Source organism: Juglans regia, chromosome 5, assembly GCF_001411555.2.
Source record: "Juglans regia cultivar Chandler chromosome 5, Walnut 2.0, whole genome shotgun sequence".
In the NCBI taxonomy this organism is placed as follows: Eukaryota; Viridiplantae; Streptophyta; class Magnoliopsida; order Fagales; family Juglandaceae; genus Juglans; species Juglans regia.
Window position 1 is genome coordinate 15,923,258 of NC_049905.1, and position 23,265 is coordinate 15,946,522.

Sequence of the window (23,265 nt, forward strand, 5' to 3'; positions counted from 1 at the left end):
ATGTGATAGATGACATGGCATAATATGGCATGTAACAGATAAGTACGTGCTTGAAACAAATAACAAGGCATGGAAAATTAGAACATTTACAATAAGCATAATGAACATGAAAAATGATTTCCTACAACCACATACATAAATATCCTGAAAGTAAATTAGAGGCTAACTTACAGTGATTGTAGCATAACGTACGTAAAAGTAGAGGGAAAATAGCATGCATTGCAATGATATAATTCTAAGGGTTAGAATATCCCTTTAAACTCCGAAAATACAAAACTAGTACGAAGGCCTCGGTCTTGGTGTATGCTCCCCTTAGGTCTACGGTTTGAATCATGGGGTGCAAACAATTTTTAGAGGCCACGTCCCATCGGGAAAAGCCGATGATTTACTTGAACCATGTGCCGTGGACACGTTACATGGATTTGGGGTTTAACCTGGTAAAAGACGTGTATATGCATGGTCTACAGGTTTCCGCATCATAAAAGAAAGTTTTCATTCTAGTGCCCATTGTGGTGAACATTTTGTTTATAATCTGTATCTTTGCACTGACAGCTCCATTTAGTGCGCCAAAACAAAATTTTGAGTTTGGTGGGTGAAAATCCTCTTGAGTATAGTTTTCTCTGTAAGGCTAAAAGCCTATAAGTATTTGTTTTAGTGTTTGTACTTAATGTAACTCTTAGTTTATGTGTGCTTCTAGGTTTTAAACAAGGTTAATCACCAATTTTTAGTTGGGATGCAGGTTTGATAACCCCGCCTATATCTATATTCTGTTCATCTCTGTATAGTATTTGTCTTGTTGTTTCATTGCTGTATTTGCATTTGGTTGTAGACAATGATGGTTATTCCCATTCTTTAGCATGGTGTTGTTCAACTTGGTTCTTCTTTATCTGTATGTCCTATTTATTTATTTAGGCAATGTACACAAACTCCTCAACTACCACTTGAGGAGTTGTGTATTTTCCTATTTATTTATTATTTGAGTTTGACACATGTAAGCCCTTTGGTTACATCTATGTTGTAAAATACCACAATGAACTGGTCTTGACATTTCAAATATAAAAATATTGCTTTTTAGGGATTATGATGATAGAATACACTTGGCCTGTAACATGTTTTGAGTCTACCCTTGAGCAACCTTTTGTATATTATGACCCAAGGTTCAATGTCTTTTCTTTCCACATGCTTATTTCACATACCACCATAGAATTGGCTTTTCTATTGAGGGTTCAAAGGTGTCCCCAAATGAGCATTCTGTTGGTTTGGTTGGCTAGTCAATTCAACTGGCATTCTGAACATAAGCAATTTATTTATTTTTTGATAGGTTTAAAAAAAAAAGCAATTATTGGGGAAGAGCTGTGGATGTTTTCCGATTGAAGAATAGTCATCTTCTACTGCGTCAAATGTACTTAGGCCTATGGTCAATCAAATAAATCTTATTGGTGAAGCATTTCCATTTTGTAGTTGAAAGAGGTTATAACAATTTTCTAATTATACTGAAGAGTAAATCAAGGAAACAAATATGAAAACAAGTATGAAAACAAATATGGACAGCAAAGCTGTCCATTGACAACCCCCCTCAAATTGATGCGGGTTGATCAACAAGCATCAATTTTCTACTTAGGAAGCAATGTCGATGACGAGTAAGAGCCTTGGTGAAGAAATCAGCAATTTGTAGTTCAGTAGAAATGTGTGGAAGAGTGATAACACGAGCCTCAAAGACTTCACAGATAGAGTGATAATCGACTTCAATATTCATTGTGCACTCATGATAGACAGGATTGGTTGTGATCTGAATAGCACTTGTATTATCGGCGTGTAAAGGTGTAGGATCGGTCTCAGAGAAGTCTAACTCGACAAGCAAACCTCAAAGCCAAATAATTTCGGAACAAGCAAGAGATATCGCCCCGTACTCGGATTCTGTAGATGACTTAGAAACTCTGTCTTGCTTCTTACTCTTTTAGGAGATCAACGCATCACCTAAGAACGTGCACCAATCAGTGATGGAGCGACGTGTATCAGCACAACCAGCCCAATCAGCATCGCTATAAGTAGCAAGACGAGGAGAATTGCCTACAGGAAAGAATAAGCCACGGGCAGAAGTGCCCTGAACATAGAATATGATCCTACGGACAACCGCCAAATGAAGTGACGAGGAGTTTGAAGAAACTGACTAATTTGTTGTACAACAAAAGAAATATCCAGTCTAGTGATGGTGAGATAGACAAGGCTACCCACCAACTTCTGATATAAACTGGGATCAGCAAGTAAGTCACCCTCCTCTTTGTGAAACTTGACATTTAATTCCATGGGAGTATCGACAGAGGTAGCCTCCTGTAGTCCAGCTGTAGCCACCAAATCACTAGCATACTTATGTTGATTGAGTGAAATACCATAGGGACTACAATGCACATCAAGACCAAGAAAATACGTGAGAGACCCAAGATCTTTCATATGAAAGAACTCTGAGAGATGAGTCTTGAGTTGGACAAGTAAAGCAGAATTGGAACCAATGATCACAATATCATCAACATAAACCAAAAGGACAACAATACCCATGTTTGATTTTCGAAGAAACAATGAAGTGTCATACTTGCTCTACTTGAAGGAAAATTGTAATAAAGTGATTCAAAATTTATCAAACCAGGCCCTCAGAGCTTGTTTGAGACCATAAAGAGAGCGACGAAACTTACACACATTTGAGGTCGGAGAGGGAAACAATCCTGATGGTGGCTTCATATAAATACACTCTTTATGATCCCCATGAAGAAAAGCATTCTTGACATCCATCTGATGTAGTGGCCAATCATTGGAAGCAGCAAGAGCTAGGATCATATGAACAGTGGTCATCTTAGCCACATGAGCAAATGCCTCCTCATAATTGACACCATATTCCTGATTATTCCCAAAGGCAACAAGCCGAGCTTTATAACGATTCAAACTTCCATCAGAGCGAACCTAGATTGAGTAAACCCATTTGCAACCCAGGGGAACTATAATGGAAGGACAAGGCCCAATTCCCAGATGTGATTGGCCTCTAGAGCGGCAATTTCTTCCTTCATAGCTTGTCACCAACAGTCATGCTTGACAGCATGTGAGTAGCATGTGGAAATATCAAAATTGGACAATGCACAGTAAGAGCTGAAATTTAATTGCTAGAAGAAAAACCATACCTATCTGAAGGTACAAATACTCGAGGGGAGCAAGGTACCAAAGCTCTGGAGGTGCTGCAACTAACTGATTCTGGTGCATGTTAGGATCAAATATCGGGTGAGCCATTGGAGGAGACTGTGGGCTGGAGCGTCTCGTATACACCATACCTAGTTTAAAGCGAGAATTGGCTTGATGAAGATCTGAGAACTGTTGCTCAAAGGAGGGGAGGACCACAGTAGAAGAAGAGGGCATAGAGGACACAGGAATGAAATGTTGATTTTTAAAGAAAATAACATTCCTAGAAATGCGTGTACGATGTAATGTAGGATCATAGCAAACAAATCCCTTTTGACACATTATATCCCAAGAATGCACATATAACAGATTGAGCAGATAATTTATGTCGCTCATGAGGAGGTAAATGAACAAAACATACACAACCAAAGATATGGAGATTATCGTAACTAGGTTGCTTAGCAAACAAGTGGAAATAAGGAGACTCCATGTGTAAGACTTGGGAAGGTAAACGATTAATCAAGTGAGTAGCAGTTTTCAGAGCCTCGACCCAGTACATGGATGGAACAGAGAATTCTAACAACAGAGTACGTACCACATCAAGAAGATGACGATTTTTGCGTTCGACTACTCCATTCTGTTGGGGAGTAGTAGGACATGAACGTTGATGAATAATATTTTTAGAAGCCAAGAATGCCTGAACCTTAGTAGACAAATATTCACCACTAGAATCTGTGCGTAATGTCTTAATAGTCGCAGAAAATTGATTGTCAACATATGCTAAAAACTCGGTGAAAGTACGAAAAACCTCAGATTTAGAGCGAAGAAAATAAATCCAAGTAAATTTGCTATGATCATCAATGAAAGTCACATAATATTTAAATTTTTCATGTGAACTAATGGGGGAAGGTCCCCAAACATCACTATGGATAAGATCAAAGTAGTGAGAAGCTCTACTAACATGCAATGGAAAAGGAAGAGTTTTGCTTTTACTAGGTTTGCAAGAATCACACTTAAGAGATAAAAAAGAACGCTCTTTATTACCAAGAAAACCAGAGTGCAATACATGAGATAATATATGAGTATTGGGATGGCCTAAATGACGATGCCACCCCATACTCAGATCGGGAACATTATTACAAGCAAAATACTGAATAGAAGAAACTGAAGAAAGTGCTGACACAGGCAAAAGTAGTGGAAACAAGTGCCCCACTTTAGGTTCTTTCGCGATCAGCTTTCCTGTTACCTGGTCTTGCACAATACAACCATCACCAGAAAAATTAACAGCACAATTGTTATCAACTAATTGACCAACAAAAATAAAATTCATGGAAAGCTGAGGGGCAAGAAACACATCATTGAACTTAGAAGAGGCATCTTCAACAGGAGTTATTGGCAAAGAACTACCATTGGCAGTCTGAATGGCAGAGTGACCAACATAAGGCCGAACATGACACAAAGCGGTGGGATTATTCGTCATGTGATTAGAGGCCCCAGAGTCCACATACCAGAGTTTAGTAGAATTTTTACCTTGGAACCCCATTGCTGATAATGCCAAAATGAGCATTTGTTGCACCATTTTTGGCGTGCAGTAATTTATTGCAGGAGGTGCAGGAATAGAGGAAGCACCTTAAGAAGAGCCATGTGCTATAGAAGTTGCTGTTGGAGGGTCAATAATAGAAGTTTGAAATGCTTGGGCCTGACGATTGTGACCCTTCTTCTTCAATAAGAGCATTATTTCTTAGGACAATTGGCAGCGATATGTCCATATTCCTTGCAGCAAAAACATTGCAAGTTTTTAGAATTCATAGGTGGTCCTAGTCCTTGGGCAGCATAAGCCACAGTTGGCGTCCCTGAACTGCCATGAGATTGCTCCAAAATAGCTTGAGTACTAAGACGTTGTTCTTCGCGAAGTAACTCACCAAAACAAATATCAAGAGAGGGAACAAGAGATCTTTCAGTAGAGAGGAGTGAACATATTCATATTCTGGGCGTAGTTTCATAAGAAATTGATCACGCCGGCTAGTCTCGTGAAGATTCTGAATAGTCGTAAGAGCGGCAACAAGAACATCCGCTGTAACCAAATTAATATATTTATGCCAAAGAGTCAAAAATGCCGGGTAGTAGTCTTGGATGGAAAGACTACCTTGTTGAAACATGGCAATCGCATGTTCCAACTGAAAGCAACGAGCATCATTAGCTTGATGATAAACTTTCTTCATGTAATTCCACATGGATTGAGCGGAGCAATGAGCCCGCAAGTTGGTGACAATATGTGGCTCCACTGAACCAAGAAGCCAAGACATGATCCGAGCATCAAGTACAGCCCATGAAGGAGAAGTACCAAAATCCTTGGATTTGTTAGGATTGGATGTTTGGCGACATCCGTGTCATCAATATGATTCCAAAGATCTTTTCCTTTGAGAAAAAGTTCAAATTGAAATGCCTAAATAGAGTAATTTGTGCCTGTAAACTTGACACAGGTTCAGAGTCCATCGCAACTAAACGCAATCCCAAAAAAAACACATAACAAACAGCAATGGAAATCAACAGACCAAAAATAAAATGAGAGGTTCTGAAGTCACAAACCACGATTAAACCAAGAAGCCGAGAGCCACAAAATATTCAGACGAAGCCGAAACAGAAATTGCTGAAATCCACAAACAGAAAAAAAACAGGAAATCCGAAACAGAAAATCCCGCGAGAAACAGAAATCCACAAACAGGAAAAAAACACTCAAACGACAGTTCTGCTGCAAGAACAGAAAAACAAACCAGACAAAGCCCGAGAGAGTTGCTGCGATAACCACCACGATAAAGAACAGCCGAAATCCCACCAGAAGCTAGCTGCGATGGTACTAAAGGAACCAGAGGTAAATCGTAGAAAGCAGGTATCACCTCCAGAAGGCTGCAACGACAACCACGAACCCACATAGACGCCGGAAACACCACCAAAGGGCTGCTCCGACAGTCACCCAACCACAAAAAGTTTCGAAATATCGAGATAAGTCTGCGTCGAGAGCCACCCAACAACAGAGATTGCTGAAATCACCAGACCCGAAACGCAATTTCCGAAAGTCTCAAAAAAATTGAAGACAAGAAAACTAGTAGACCGCTCTGATGCCATGTCAAGATAAGTCGAACTATTGTGTGAATAGCTGAATGGTGGCCTTGTGATTTCTCTTTATTATATAAACTGTATAAAGAATTCTATACATGGAAAGAACTACGTATATGCTGATTCTATCCCTATAAAATCTGTCAAATATTATGCTAATTATACTAAAGAATAAATCAAGGAAACAAATATGGACAGCAAAGCTGTCCATTGACAGAACAGCCATCAGCTATACATTGTTGCTGTTGCAAGCAGTATCTGGTGCAAAGCCCCGGCACAATATATTCAGTAATAGAAAAAGGGTGAGGCTACTATGCCGCCCAGCCTTTACTGGGCGTACCGCCCAGGCGTTTTTTTTTTGGTTTTTCTTTTTTCTTTTCACATTTATTTAATACATTTAAATATTTTTAAAAAATAAAAAAAATACACCAATACACTTAAAATCACTAAATAAAAAAAAAAAATTTTTGACCAACTGTCAAACAAAGTGGGCAAAATAGTGTTTTTCATAGAAAAAAGGTCAAATTTCTTCAAGTTTGAGAAATTTCATATTCCTAATGTGTTACAAATCATCTTTAGATTTGCAAACCGTCTTCAGAAGCTACAACATGTTTTTTGTGGGGAGGCACAGGGATAGAGCATCAGAAACATTTTGCGAAATGGAGAACAGTGTGTTTGCTGGTGGTAGAAGGTGGGTTGGGGGCCGGTGAGAAACTTAGTGTTTTTTTATTTAACCAAGCTCTTTTAGGAAATTGGCTATCTCGATATGCTTACGAGGGAGAAAGTCTATGGAGGGTGCTTGTGGACACAAAGTATAGTAGCTTGGGAGGCAGTTGGTGTTCTTTTGAAATACATGAGTCTATTGGGTTGGGCATCAAAAGAACATTAGACAGGGTTGGGAGTTCTTTCATCTTACTAGATTTGTGCTTGGAGATGGGTCCAAATCTGCTTTTGGCATGATGTGTGGTGTGATAATTAACCATTAAAAGAGGCATTCTGGGAGTGGTTCCAAATTGCACACTTTAAGGATGCAGATTATTCTCTCCATTGGTGTGCTAATTTTGCTAGCGAGGCCAATGATTGGGAAGTGGATCTCTTCACATCATTTTTTGATTGTTTGTATTTGAGTCGGGTTGTAAGCTACAGTGACGTTAGGTATGGGGCCATCTAAGAAAGGAGTGTACACCGTGAAGTCTTCTTTTTTTTTTCCCTGATTCTTTTGCTGAATCACTGTGTAGTCTTTCTACAATGTTCTATGTCCTGATGATAAGACCTTTCTCTTGGAAGCTTATCCGGAGGAACGAGGCTCCCCTCGAGTGAATTTCTTGGTGTGGACAATGGATTGCGGAGGATTCTTACAGTGGATAACTCAAGGAAGTGGGGTATCATAGCAATCAATAGGTATTGTGTGTAAAAATAAATAAAAAAATAAAAATAAAGGAAACAGTGGATCTCCTTCTCTTGCGTTGCGAGGTTGCCAGTGCTATATGGAACACGGTTTTTTGTCTATTTGGGATAGAGTAGGTTTGTGGAAGATGACACCAGCTTGTTTGTTGTGGTGTGTTTGGAGGGAAAAAAATGACCGTAATTTTAGAGATTGCCAAAAAATGGTGTTGGGTCTAGTCCTTTTAAGGCTTCGTTTGGTTATCTAACTCCTCTCAATTCATCTCAACTCATCATTACAACTTTTTCAAATTCCAACACAAAATATAATAAACAATTCAACTTTTTCAAATCTCAAAATAATAATAATATTAAAAAATAATATTCTAATAATATTTTATCATATCAACTCAACTCAACTCAACTCACTTCAATATCCAAACACAACCTTAATCTTCTGTACTTGGATATCGGGCCACAATAGTGTAGCATTTTTTGTTTCTACTTTCCATGAATTTTAGCACTTTTTCCCTTTGCTAGTTAGGTGCATCTGGTGTATACTTGTGAATTTTTCATCCTCTTCAGCTATTAATACAATCTTCCATTGTGAAAAAAAATTGTAATGACAACTAATATAATACCTGTGCTTGATTTCATGTTTCCATCTTGAAATTTCTAGTGCATTCTTCTATTTTGAAGTTTCTGTCAGTTGCTTTCAAGTTCCTAAATTAAGATGTTTATACTTGTTGCTTCAGATCTTGGAGAACATTGAATTTGTGAATGACGTGAGAAGTTCGGTCCTGCAATTAGGGTTTGCCCCTGGTGTTCTTTTATCTGACAACTATACAATGAAAGATTCTGCTGAGAAACTTGGGCTTCCTGTTAGTTTTGGAGTGCCTGTATCTGTGGACCCTTCTGAAAGTAATGTTTTGACAAATTCCTCGCCTTTGATGATTAACAACTGCAACCAGCAAAGCAATTCGTCTCAGGCTTCAAGGCTTGTTGGTCAATCGGCTCATTCTCTAATAAGAGAGATTCAAAATAAAAAACCTCAGCATCCTAACCAGACCCAAATGCTATCAAAGTCTTATGATTACCATTGCCAAACAAAAGCTACTCCCATGACGGAACCAAACTTCTCTTTCAACAGCCAATTAGAGAATGAAGTCATTGGAGCTGAAGCGATCCCCTCAAATCCTGATGCATGGCTGAACCATTGGTTTTTTTTACACAATTCAAGATCTCATATCGGTTGTCATTCTGATGTTCAAGATCACCTTAATAAGAACTCAAGTGCATTGAGTACCGTAAAAATGTCTCAACTGGGAACAAGTGGAGGTTTAACCCTTGATCCCTGTGTAGGTTTTGTTACTAGTTTGTCAGAAGAAAGTAAGTCACATGGTGAAGTCAATAATCATTCAAGGCCAAACTTGTTGGTACAAAGGGGCTGCAAAAAATACAATAGTGAGAGAAAGTTTGTTTCAAGGCGTGTTACAATGTCGCTTTCCTTAAAATAATATTCACCCCCACCAATAACGATATGCACATGGGTTACAAGTGAATTTACCTCCAAGATACAAGGAAGCCCAGAACAAGTTTGTTTGTCTAACTGCGTTATGCACACACGAAATTAGACTCCGAATACCCTTAGATTTTGCTATTCAACCATAAAATTTGAAATCTATTCTCTCGAGAACAAACAGATTCTAATAAGTTCTAATACTATGAAGAAGTGAAAAACTTGAGAGAGAGAGAATTTGAAATTATATTCTGTCATCCTCAAATGGCAGGCCAATGGGTCTATTTATAGATGACCAAAGGTTTTGAACGAAAAGTTATTACTCTTTGTAATTTTGAAAACTGTTCAGAATAGGTACATATATTACGTCTGCTGCCAAATGATACAACGGTTGGACTTAGTCCAATGGTTGCCTTGCTTCCACTTCAATTGGTTGCCACCAGTTTGAATCACCGTGGGCGCGCTTTATGGGTTTTATTTTTCCCAAACATTGCCAGCAGCTCGTCCATGGTGGAGCCCCTGGTGCGTTGCAATGCTTCAGCGCCCAGACATGCGGTGCGTCACTTGTGGCTGAGGCTTGAGCCATGCGATGCAGTGCTTCACGCATCCAATGAAGATAAATTAAAACCGTTTCGTCAAAAGGGTGACTCAAACTCAAGCCCTCAGAGTAATCCAATGGCCCTAACACCACCAAGCCAGTGATTGCCTTATGAAGGCTTATAGACCCAATAATATTATAACCATAAGCTATTGCTTATAAACTTTCCTTAATTCCTCTATTTACAAAATAAATTCCCAAAATATTATTAATAATAAATATTATATATATTATTTTGAAAATATTTCCAACAAAACTTAGATCCATGTTCTCTTCCCATTATAGATGGTGCAGGTGACTCATCTAAAACAGGGGGTGTAAGGCCCTGTTTCCAGAGGTCCGGAGAGTTAGCTCTTAATACTTAAAATTAACGTAAATAACACAACTATAAACTCCAAAAAAATCCCATAAAATGCTAATACACTTAATCAAACCAAAAATCTAAGTTCCTCCATGGCGACAATAAAGAAATCCCCAATAACATAAATTAGAAATTCTCCAAAAACTCGAAAACATCCTCAACTCATCAAATCAAATACCTGAAAAAAAATAAATCAGCTTACTAACTACGACTCTCAAATAAGCATTTGTACCCTTAGGCACTTATTCCACTACGATCATCACACGTTGCTAAACTTTCTACTCTTGCTCTCCAGCTGAACCATCAAAATTATCTGAAAAATATATGGAGATAAGGGGTGAATTATCAACAACTCAGTAAGCAGAGAACATATATCAGTGTATAAACATGAGCATTTACAGAAATCAGAATGCAGAACAAAACAGTTTCATTTTCAGAGTGCGGAAGCAGAACATGTTATCAAAATATCATAGCGAAGATTTAGAAATAATTTCATTCAAAATATTCTTTGGCATAACATAAAAGATCATCATCATCATCAGAACATCATATCAGAATAGAGGCCATGTATAATCCCCGTGGTAGGGTTGTGCATTTGCGGATAGCCAAGCAGAACATAAAACACTCTGTCACCAAGGTGTGCACTCAAAACAGAGACCACTACTATAACCCGTGGCAGGGCCGTATCCACTATTATTACCCGTGGTTGGGCCGTATCCACTATTATAACCCGTGGTTGGGCCGTATCCACTATTGTAACCTGTGGTTGGGTCGTATCCACTATTATTACCCGTGGTTGGGCCGTATCCACTATTGTAACCCGTGGTTGGGCCGTATGCCACTATTATCACCCGTGGCAGGGCCGTAACTGAATAGAATGGAAACATAATCAAATTCAGAATCAGAGAGTCATGCCAAAGGTTTTCAGAAATCACGTCTTTTCCAAACAGTGTACTGAACAAAAATCTTCGGAACAGAACAAAATCATATCACAACATAATTTATGCACAAATTTCATATTCGCTCTCATTTTCAAAGTTCAGAAACAAAATGTAAAAAATAAGCTCATGTCTACACCAGTCATGACAGAAAATACGTTCTTCTTAAACAAAATCTCATGAGTAATGCAGAACAAATATCTGAGGTTGTTTTCAAATTTCTTTTCATAGTAGAACATGCACATTTTCCAAAAAGGACCTCAGTTCATTTTATTTAATACAAAGTCTAGCATAGGAACCCTGCTTACCTGGACTTCTTAGCTTTTTTAGAAATCCTCAAACGTCGAACAATAATTAATCGTCACCTATAAAATAATCACGTAATTCTCATAAATTTCTAATTAATCACGTATTTCGATATTTAATCCTAAGCTTATAAAACAACCTATTTAATTCTCCAAAACCTAAAATTATCAATCATCACTTTCTAAAATCGCCAATGCTACTTTAATACTATGACTAAAACATTTAAAAATCAGACCTATTATTAGTGAAAACAACTTATGAAGTTTAATATAGAGTAAAATAATTATCCCAAAATACTTTAAAATAAACCATAACTATTATTAACTAGACTAAAACATATCTAAAATGAAAAAAAAAACCTTACACCAATATTGTTTACTATTAAAGTAAATCTTTACTTAATAACATATTAAAAAAATACTTAAGTGATTTTCTTTAATCATAATTAAAAAGTTCAAAATAAAAAATTCACACTTTCAATAAAAATAATGCGTTGCACATAGTATAATTTAAAAATACTATATAAACTCGGTACAATAACTTATACATTCCACAAAGGGTAATAATGTAATTATAAGACAACACTTCCTAACTACGGAAGTTTTCGGAACCACAACAAAACATGCAAGCAACGAGACAACGCCGCGCGGTTGGAGAGTAATGGAGGACCTACCGAGAGAAGTGGAGCTGCGACAGAGCTGGGCGGGTGCGCTAGAGGTGGTGGGTACTGCGGCGGTGCACTAGAAGAGAGAGAGAGAGAGAGAGAGAGAGAGAGAGAAAAACACGGTGACTGAGAAAACAAGATATACGTGAGAGGTAGGGGGTAGTTTCGGCATGGCTTACCGTGCTGATGCAGAACGAACTACTGATCAAGGCTGACGAAGTGTATATAGACGGCGGTTTGAGGTTGGCTGGGTGGTTCTCCGTCGTCTAACGAGGCTGAAAAACTGGGGAAGCGAGGTGATTTCCTTACTCTGTTTTTTGGTGGCTAAAACAGGGGACAATGAGACCGTGGGGGTACGGGTTCACTGTAATAACCTTGGCGGCTTCATGCATGGAGGCTGAGGGAAAGATAGGCCAGTTAAAGATGGTGACTGTGGTGAACGGCGGAAGAGCCACGATCCATGGAGATGCAGTGCACGGGTTGCGTCGGTTTCGTTGAGCTGGGCGCAGAGGTTGCTGGTGGCAGCAGTATGGACGATGGAGGGCTGGCTAAAACCTGCTGGTAAGCATGGCTGTGTGCGTGAACCAAAGGTTGGGCGCGGCAGGGTGGTGAACGAGCTAGAGGGCGAGCGCTGCTTGCAAAGAGGAGGAAAAAAAAATATCCTGGGCTAAGGTTTCGCGTAGGAGGGCAGCGGCGGAAGCATTCTTCGGATACGAACATATATAAAAATATATAAGTGGAGGAACAAGAAAAGAAAACCCTAGAGAGCCGAGAGAGAGAGACGTGCGCGCGGATGCCGTGTGTGTGCATGGAGTGGGCGAGAGGGAAAACTACGGGAATAAAGAAAAAAAAAAAGACGGGAATTCGAAGAAAACAAACAAAAAAATAAATAAATAATTAAACATGCGGGAAGAATAAAAATAAAAAATAAACGGCCAAGATCTCCAAATTAAAAGAAAATCACTACTCAAATTCGTAAAATAAAATTTAAAAAAAAAAGTATCAAGCTCCATAAATAACTAAATAAAAAAAAAAATTTAAAGTCCAACTATACCAATTTTAGTTCCGGGTGTTACAGGGAGTTTCTTTACATGGTCTGCCAGATCAATTAACTACTGGTCACATGATATCAGGAAAAATTCAAAGACATATTTCAGCAGTTGTGAAGCATAATCAAAATGAGTTGGCACCAAGGGAACTGAAGATAGATACTGATTTGTATCAAGCTGTTGAGATCCCGTACAACCATCCAGACAATCATATGTCCTTGATTGAGCATATCCCAGATCTTTTCGCTTATTACCAGAACTGTGATAATGGAAATCGGACCCCATGTACAAATGTTAAACATGGATATGCATGTGCCCAACCTCCATCAGCGTACGACTTATTTGATATTTTGGGCGTGGAATTTAAAAATAAACTACTTAAGGACGCCCAGAATAATTTCATTGCTAATGAGTCAGATGCAAATTCACAAAATATGGGTGACTCTTCAGTGTTAAAGGCTATGCAGGATGTTAGTGCAGATTTTTATTCAGTAATTGAAGCATTATCGGAGTGGTATCTTCTCTGGTATGGGAAGTGACCACCTTCTTGATGCTGTGGTCTCTGGGGCTCACTCTGCTTCCAAGCAGAGGTCAGATGATAATAAGTCTTGTAGGACAGCACTGACCAAGATCAGTAGCTCCTCTGTTCCTTGTAGTTCTCCCACCCATGGAGGGGTTAGAATGCCTGAACATGTGCAAAGGGAGTTATTTGACCTTTCTAAGCCTCTAGGAAATATGGGGACTATAGAAACTAATTCTTTTAGACCCGTTTATAGCAAGGATGATGCTGGAAACCTTTCTCGAACGACTCCCATTTGTGGGTCTAACGGTTCATGGGTTGAGCAGGGTAATAATGAGAAGCGCAATTGTAGTGTGTCTTCGGCATATTCTAAGAAGCCGGATGAAATCAATAAATTAAACCGCAAAAGGCTTAAACCTGGGGAGAATCCAAGGCCCAGGCCAAAGGATGGCCAAATGATCCAGGATCGTGTGAAAGAGTTGCGGGAAATTGTGCCAAATGGTGCAAAAGTAATGATTATTGTTTGTTGTTGTTGTTGTTAGTAGTAGTAGTAGTAGTAGTATTTTGCGTTTGTTTGTGTGTTGGATTTACTAATAATGCTTTTCTTTATTCTTTTAATGTGGTCTACAGTGTAGCATAGATGCTCTGCTTGAGCGCACCATCAAGCATATGCTTTTCTTTCAAAGTGTCACAAACCATGCAGACAAACTAAAACAGACAGGCGATTCCAAGGTTTGGGCAGTATCAACTTTCTTTACCCTTTGTCTATCTTTTTGTGAAGCCTCTGTGTGGAGTTAGTGGGAAAATCTGGTCTTCATTTGCATGGCAAAATGTTGTCACTGGGAGCAGGGCTTAATTTCCCCCAATAGTGTTGTGATTTTTTTGTCGGTGCTACATAATGATGCCATGAATATTGTTTAGAACTTTACATCAACTAATTTAAACTGTGAATCTTAGAGCTGGAATGACTGTCTCACCATCAATTTTTTACACTATTCTATGCTCTAAACAAAGACAAATATATTGGGAGTCTTCTGATGGAATTTCCTTGCCTGAAATGCACAGATTGTTAGTAATGAAGGTGGACTGCTTTTGAAAGACAATTTTGAGGGAGGAACGACATGGGCATATGAGGTTGGCTCACAGTCCATGGCCTGTCCCATCACAGTTGAGGATCTGAATCAACCTCGTCAGATGCTTGTGGAGGTAGTGACTGACATTTTACCAACCTCAGACTTCTGTCTAATTTCTAAAGGACGGATCAAAATTTTTTTTTCTTCTTTTTGTATTCTTACAGATGCTTCTTGGAGAACGGGGTTTCTTTTTAGAAATAGCTGAAATAATCAGAGGATTGGGTTTGACCATCTTGAAGGGGGTGATGGAAGCTCGGAGTGACAAAATATGGGCATGTTTTGCAGTTGAGGTAATATTCTAAACAATAGACTTGCCGTTAACCCATTGTTAGTCAACTTTTATTTGCACGTAAGTGGCGGTACATGAGTGTATTATATTGAGAAAAAGTATGGTTGGCCTTGTAAGCCATGTAGAACCCACTATCTATACCTCTCTGGAAGGTGGGATGGGTAGGGTTTGTTAGGTTGAATCGCTATAGTTGGGGGCAGGTAGCCTAACCTATAGATTACAGTACAGGGCTCTTAGTACTAGGGCTGTATTTGAGCTGAGTTTGGCAAGTTGAGACTGTTCAAGTTGGCTTGATTTCTAGAAAATCCAGCTTGGGCTTAGCTTGACTTGACTAGAGAAGTTTTTTAAGTTTCTTATTTTCTAAATTTTCAATAAATATATATATAATAAAAGTTAAAAATGAGATAATAAATTAGATGAATCAGAATTGCAATTTGTTTTGGTTCTAGTCAAATATCAAAATCATACTAATAGAATATTACAATTTGTACTTATAATTATATATATATATATATATTCTTAATATATATTGTTACTTAATAGACTATATACATGTAATAACTACATTAATATAACATATTTTTATTAATTTATATGTGCATATTCTAATATATATGAGCGAGCTTACTAGTGAAGTCAAGTTTTGTACAAGTTATATCGTTTAATAGTCGATTATAATTTCATGTTCACGATTAATTGAATCGAGCACAAGTCGAGTTTAGTGAGTAGGCACCATTTGGTTAGTCTTTATGCTCCTTGATTTGCAAATGGTAAATCTGTTTAACTGGATGCTCGCAAGAATCATCACTAGAATGTTGTAGCTAGGGGGAAAAATCTCTTCCTGGGAAAGAAGGCATGAAACTTGACATGCTTCTTTTGTGAAAAGGAAAAAACCTCATCACTCCTCCATTACGTCCACAATGTACAACATTATAGATCTAGATCTCTTATACATCTAGTCAACTATGTCTAATCCAAGTTAGTAAGCTCTCTTATAGATCTAGTATACCTGGATTTTACTCCAAGGGGGATGGCACCATTTCTGCTTATTGTTTATGGTTGTGAATTCACAAGACCTAGCATCATACCGAAGGCAGATGGATACACCATGCAGAGATGCCATCCTATGGCTGGTGGAATCCCATCAGTGCATAAGGATGTCCTTACCTCATTATGGTCCAGCCCTCCTCACTCCACAACCATTCTTCGGACAGCAACTGGTTTGAAAGGCCAAACCTTAAACGCAAATCACTAACATTGCCTGGAGAGCTGATTGTGTCCCAATAGACCAAGTCATATTTGAATTCATTATTCAAACATCCTACTTAGGATTTCTTTCTTCTCTCAGGAAGAACTTTACTTGACTAATATATAGTTAACAAGCCAAACGAATGGAGAACATGTCACGAGCATGTAGAAGCTGGAAGCAGTGGGAAGCAGAAACAGAAATGGAAGGGGAAGGAAGATTTGTAGTCGTTTTGCATTTTTGTATTAGTCAGGAAGTGTATAAGGAACACGGCGTCGTTTGAATAAGTGAGTGATTAGTGAAACACTGTCGTTGGAAGTTAGGGATGTTAGTTGTTGTAAAAACGATACGGTGCGTCTTAATTCAATTCTATAAAAGGGAAACCAACTCTGGAAATCAGTTACAAGTTGGGCAGAGGCCAACTCTGGAAATCAGTTACAATTTTCCCTCCAATTCTCTCTCTTTCTATTCTTGAATTCTTCTCTCTAGTTCTTGGTTTCTAGACGTTGACTACCTCGAAACAGTGAGATTACAAGGGGCTCATTACAATTGGTATCAGTTGTCAGTGTGCCATGGCAGAAGGTATGTGATCCTATGCCCAAGTGGTTGATGCAGTTATTCATTTGAGGCAGCAACAAGAACGACAGCAGAAAAAAGCTTGAAGATACGATTGCAATATTGATTCAACAAAAAGAAGCAGCAAGGAATGATAGGGAGACTCAGGAAAAACGATTTTCTGAATTACTAAAGCAAATCTCAAGACTCTTTACTAGTAGTTCTGATGGCCATGTTCAGTTACCTAGAAACTTTCAGGAAGAGTGTCCTAATGGTGATGTTAACAAAGTTGTGGCTCAAGTGCAGCATTGGGAGTTTGGTGATCGAGGTTTTCATAAAGGCATTAAATTGGATTTTCCAAGGTTCGGGGGCAGAGCGAATCAATATTTTCTTTATCATCAAGTTCCTCCTCGTCAGAGAATTTTCATTGCATCTTTTCACATGGACAAGGAGTCTTTGATCTGGTTTTAGGATGCAAATGATGCTGGGGCTTTTCATTCTTGGGAAGAGTTTGCTAGAGCAGTGCAAGTTCAATTTGGATCATCATAAGCATTTAACAAGATTAAGGCTGGTATGTCAGAAAGAAACAAATTAAGCTGTTTTTTAAGTGGCTTGCGGGATGAAATTAGATTGCTAGTGAGGATGTTGAATCCTCCTTCTCTGAATGATGCTTTTGGTTTAGCAAAAATTCAAGAGCAATATATATGGAGTACAAAAAAGTCCTGGAAAGGTGGTTTTATTGATTCACACCAGAGTTCTGTTGAAGGGTCTGTTTCTAGAAATGGTCCTATATGATCCATCTTGGGCACACCTAAATCCTTACAACAGCAAAACTTAACAAAAAACTTTTGAGGCTCAGATGCAAGAAAGAAGAAAGAAAGGCCTTTGTTATTTTTGTGATGATAAGTGGCAACCAGGCCACAAATGTGCCAAACCAAGGCTTTACTTAATGGAAGGTATGGAGGTTTTTAGTAGCCTTGAAAGTGGATGGTGAAGCTATGCTTGATGATACTGTTGAGGAGGTGGATGTGCATACTGATATTGCCTCCATTTCATTACAAACCAGGTTGGTGCACCTAATCCTAAGGCCATGAGAGTAGTGGGGCATATTAATAAGAGAAGAGTTGTAATTTTAATTGACACAGGAAGTACCCACAATTTTGTTGATACTGCAATTGTATCTCAATGCAATTTGTCTGCAATAACAGAAAAACCTATCCATGTGAGGGTGGCCAATGGTGATATGTTGACTAGTAAAGGCACAGCTTCAGGAGTTGGGGTTGCAACACAAGGCACTATGTTTACAGTTGATTTCTTTGCCTTACAATTGGGAGGATGTGATGTAGTGTTGGGCATTCAGTGGCTGCTTTCCTTAGGTCCTGTGCTTTGGGACTTGTATCATTGAAGATGAGTTTTTCTTATGAAGGGAAGTAGATGTGTCTTCAAGGACTTATGTGTGCCACTGATCTAGTGGATAACAAAGAACTTTCAGCTATTACAAAAGTGGGCAGTAAAGGAGTGTGGTTACAATTACTATCTTTTGAAGAAAATTTACCTCAACCTGCTGTGGGGGAGGAAGTTTCTGAGCTTTTACAGAAGTATAACAAGGTTTTTGAGGAACCTAAAGGGTTGTCTCCACAGAGATCTAGAGATCATCAGATTGTGCTTAAAGAAGAATCAATACCAGTCAGTGTTCGAGCTTACAGGTATCCATACTTTCAAAGGACAGAAATTGAAAGGATAGTTGCTGAGTTGTTGAAGTCTAGAGTGATTAGACCAAGTCAGTCCCCATTTTCATCTCCAGTTTTGTTGGTTAGGAAGTCAGATGGGTCATGGAGAATGTGTATAGACTACAGGGTTCTGAATGAAGCCACCATAAAAGATAAATACCCTATTCCAGTTGTGGATGAGCTTTTAGATGAGCTATTTTGTTCTACTGTATTCTCCAAGTTAGATCTCAGATCAGGCTACCATCAAATTAGAATGAAAGCTGCAGATGTTCATAAAACAACTTTTAGAAAACATAAGAGACATTATGAGTTCCTTGTTATGCCATTGGACTCACTAATGCTCCCTCCACATTTCAGTCACTCATGAATGATGTGTTCAGACCATTCTTGAGACATTTTGTCATTATTTTCTTTGATAATATTTTAGTGTATAGTAAGGATTGGCAGTCTCATTTGTCTCATTTAGCAACTGTGTTGAAGACTTTGGAGAAGAATCAATTGTTTGCATAACAGTCCCAATGTCATTTTGCTTGTACTGAATTTGAATATTTGGGCCACTTGATTTCTAAGGAGGGTGTCAGGGCTGATCCAAAGAAGTTAGCAGCTATGTTAACTTGGCCTATTCGCAAGAATGTGAACTCCTTGAGGGGTTTTCTGGGATTAACAGGTTACTACAGGAAGTTCATCAGGAGTTATGGTCAGGTAGTAGCTCCTTTGACTTCATTGTTGAAGAAAGAAGCCTTTCATTGGTGTGCAAAAGCAACAGAAGCATTTGAGCAGTTGAAGAAGGCTGTGACTAGCCGTCCAGTACTAGCCTTACTTGACTTTTCTTAGAAATTTATCATTGAGTGTGATGCTTGTGAAGTGGGTGTAGATGCAGTTTTGATGCAAAAACCAACAGCTTATAGCTTTTCTAAGTCTGGCTTTAAAGGGGAAGAATTTACTCCTTTCCACATATGAAAAGGAGTTATTGGCTTTGGTTATGGCTGTAAAGAAGTGACGCCCTTATTTGCTTGGAGCTGCTTTTGTTGTCAGAACAGATCTCCACAGTTTAAAATACCTTCTAGAACAGAAGATGAGAACAACTGCCCAACAAAAATGGATCTCAAAGTTGCTTGGTTATGAGTTTTCCATTGAGTTTAAAAGAAAGGAGTTGATAATAGAGTTGCTGATGCATTATCTAGGGTTGAATTTTCTGATGAACCTGGATCACTATCTGTTATTTCTTTCCCTACTCCAACTTGGTTGGAGGAAATTAAACAAGCTTACATGGTTGATGATGTGGCCCAACAGCAGCTCAAGTCCTTACAAAGTGGATTGTCTTTCACTTCTGCCTTCTCTCTGAGACAAGCAATACATTCGAGAATGTGATACCTGTCAGTGGAATAAAGTAGAAAATGTTCATCCTGCTGGTCTCCTTCAACCCCTACCTGTTCCTCAACAAATATGGTCTGATCTGTCTATGGATTTCATAGAAGGGTTACCTAATTCTAAAGGGTATTCATGCATTATGGTGGTGGTTGATAGACTGTCGAAGTATTCTCATTTCATGCCTCTAAAACACCCTTTCACAGCTGTCAAGGTAGCCTCATTGTTCTTTGACAATGTCTTTAAACTTCATGGCATGCCACAGACCATAGTGTCTAATAGAGGTGCCACTTTTACTTGTTCCTTTTGGAAGGAACTCTTTAGATTGCAAGGAGTCACACTTTCTTACTGATCTGCTTACCATCCTCAAAGTGATGGGCAGGCTGAAGCTGTAAATAAGTGTGTTGAGCACTTTTTGAGAATTTTGAGGGTGATAGTAAGAGCCTCCTCCGTCTTAACTAATTATTGCTATCTTCCATTTTTTCCTTTCCAATTCACTCAAAATTAAAGAAATATCGTATCCTTTTTGGGCACAGGCATTGATTTTAATTTATAATCATGTGATTCTAAAGTAATTAGAATTTGTTGGGGCAATAAAAGTCAAATCTAACGGTCAAAGTTTGTACTTTTAACAGAAAAAGAAAACTATTTTTTTTTTCTCAAAAACATACCATTAATTAAATAAAGCATTTCAATACATATATATATATCAAATAAAGAAGAAAGCAAGGCTAACTGGCAAGCTATTATTTTAGAATTAGAAAAAGAAAACTAAAGATATAAAAAGAATGCAGAGGATTTTAAAAAGTACCCGCTTTGCCCTGCAGTATGCCAGAGGGATGAGACAGTTGAGAGGACTGCAGATTGCAGGGAGAGAGGTTTCAATTTGACCTTATCAGTGGTTTTACGAAAAAATCCCTACTATTTTACTTTAATTACAGAATTGTCCTCCAGCCATATATATTGAACCACTGAATCTGAAATTTTCGTACTGGCCGAAACACAAAATATTGGCAGAAATTGACCGAAACAATCCAGTACGGCCGAAATTTGACCCAGTACGAAGCAAAACCCTCTCCTGTGCCGATTATTGTTACCCAGTACGAAGCATAACCCTCTCATGTGCCGATTATTGTTCTGGCACGGCAAATACTGGCCGTTTTGGCTGGTATGAAACTATTTTAAAAACTTTGGGCTGAATGGCTGACTGTTGCTGAATGGTGGTATAATACTACTTTTCATGCTTCAACTAAGTTGACCCCTTATGAGGTAGGGTATGGCGGGCCTCCTACAAAACTACACCTTTATATTTCAGGCATTACAGCTAACCAAGCAGTCAAAGACTTATTGAAGTCCAGAGATCAGATTCTGTTGATTCTCAAGCAGAACTTGGTAGAAGCTCAAGATAGAATGAAGACTCAGTATGATAGAGGACATATTGAAAGGGAATTTTCAGTTGGGGATTGGGTGTATTTGAGACTGCAGCCTTATAGACAGTAGTCTTTGGCTGCTAGGCAAAATTTCAAATTATCCCCAAGGTTTTTTTTTTGCCCCTTTCAGGTGACAAAAGATTGGCACAGTTGCTTATAAGCTGGACCTTCCTCAGCATACATCAATTCATCCAGTTTTTCATGTTTCCTGTTTGAAGAAGAAATTGGGTCAACACATTTCACCTCTTTCTACACTACCTCCAGTTGACATACATGGAGAATTGCTACCAGAACCTGAGCTCATCTTACAACGAATAACCAGAAAAACTAACAGACCCGTGGTGGAGGTTCTTGTCAAGTGGCAAGGGGCTTCAACAGAAGATGCAACCTGGGAATCTTATTGGCAGTTGAGGGAGAAGTTTCCTCATCTTGTGGGCAAGGTGTTCTGAAGGGGAGGGGTATGTCACGAGCATGTAGAAGCTAGAAGCAGTGGGAAGCAGAACCAGAAATGGAAGGGGAAGGAAGATTCGTTAGTTTTGTTAGTTGAAATGTTAGTGATACGTAGTCGTTTTGCATTGTTGTATTAGTCAGGAAGTGTATAAGGAACACGGTGTCGTTTGAATAAGTGAGTGATTAGTGAAACGCTGTCGTTGGAAGTTAGGGATGTTAGTTGTTGTAGAAACAATATGGTGCGTTTTAATTCAATTCTATAAAAGGGAAACCACGAGTTGGGCAGAGGCCAACTCTGGAAATCAGTTACAATTTCCCCCCAATTCTCTCTCTCTCTTCTTGAATTCTTCTCTCCTTTCTCTCTCTAGTTCTTGGTTCTTGGAGGTTGACTACCTCGAAACAGTCAGATTACAAGGGGCTCGTTACAGAACAGTTCCTTATCATTTGCTTGATTTAACTACTAAAACCAATTGCAAAGATGCCAAAGAAGCATGGAATTCCACTTTGTTAGATCTACTTTAAGTTTTCACAATGAAAAGTTGAACCAAGTAAAATCTGCATCTTCAGCAAATCATATCATCAAAAACTTGAAAAAAGTTAGATTATTAAATTAATAAAAGAATTTACAATAGCACTTCTAAAAAATGATGAGCCTTTTCCAAAGCAACAACATCAGGATTTGTCAGTCCTTAAAGCCTAGTTGGGGGTGGGATTTGTTGAAAATAATTCCCTCTTACTTCCCAATGCGCCCTATCTCAACTCACTGGACTAGTGAATGTAAGAATGCAAAAAGTTCCTTGACTAACTTCCAACTATATATGTTTCCATTGACCTTTTGTTACTTATAAAAAACTAACATGAACATTGACCTATGATCCCTTTAGTTTTTTGAAGTTTTATGTTTGCACAGCTTACTATGTCCTTAAAAGGATGTTTGGAATGCTTTTAGTGCTACTTTTTTCCCATAATGTACCTCCTACATTTAACTAGTAATTTCCTTCAATTTTCATATTCAGACAAATAGGGACATAGTGAGGAAGGAAATATTCTTGCCGTTGGTTCGGCTTTTAGAGCAAAATGCGAAGGTCAGTGCGGCATCAGCTAATGCTATTGACAACAACAATATCATGGTCCACCACTCCTTTCCCCAAGCTGTCCCTATACCTGCAACTGGAAGGCCCTGTAGCTTGCAATGAAATGCCTGCTGTACAGTTTCTTGGTATGGATATGTTGAGAGTTGGATCTATATTTGCTTGCTATGATTAACATTGATTCCGGTCTAGGATACAGAGTGGGTCTTTTAACCAGTCTTTTGTCTCCCTAAAACCGTATTATGATCGATGGTTGGAGGGAGGGGGAGGTCTTATCTTTTCTAGTGATACGCTTCTCAAGAAGGTTAGCAAGCATGTTAAGCCATGGTATTGGTGGCCTCTGGGTTTATTTA

General features: G+C 38.6%; 1 pseudogene; it reads left to right on the plus strand.

Annotated features, from left to right (window-relative positions):
- Positions 1–416: 416 nt before the first annotated feature.
- LOC108997797 lies at positions 417–23,017 on the plus strand (annotated as a pseudogene).
- Positions 23,018–23,265: the final 248 nt, after the last annotated feature.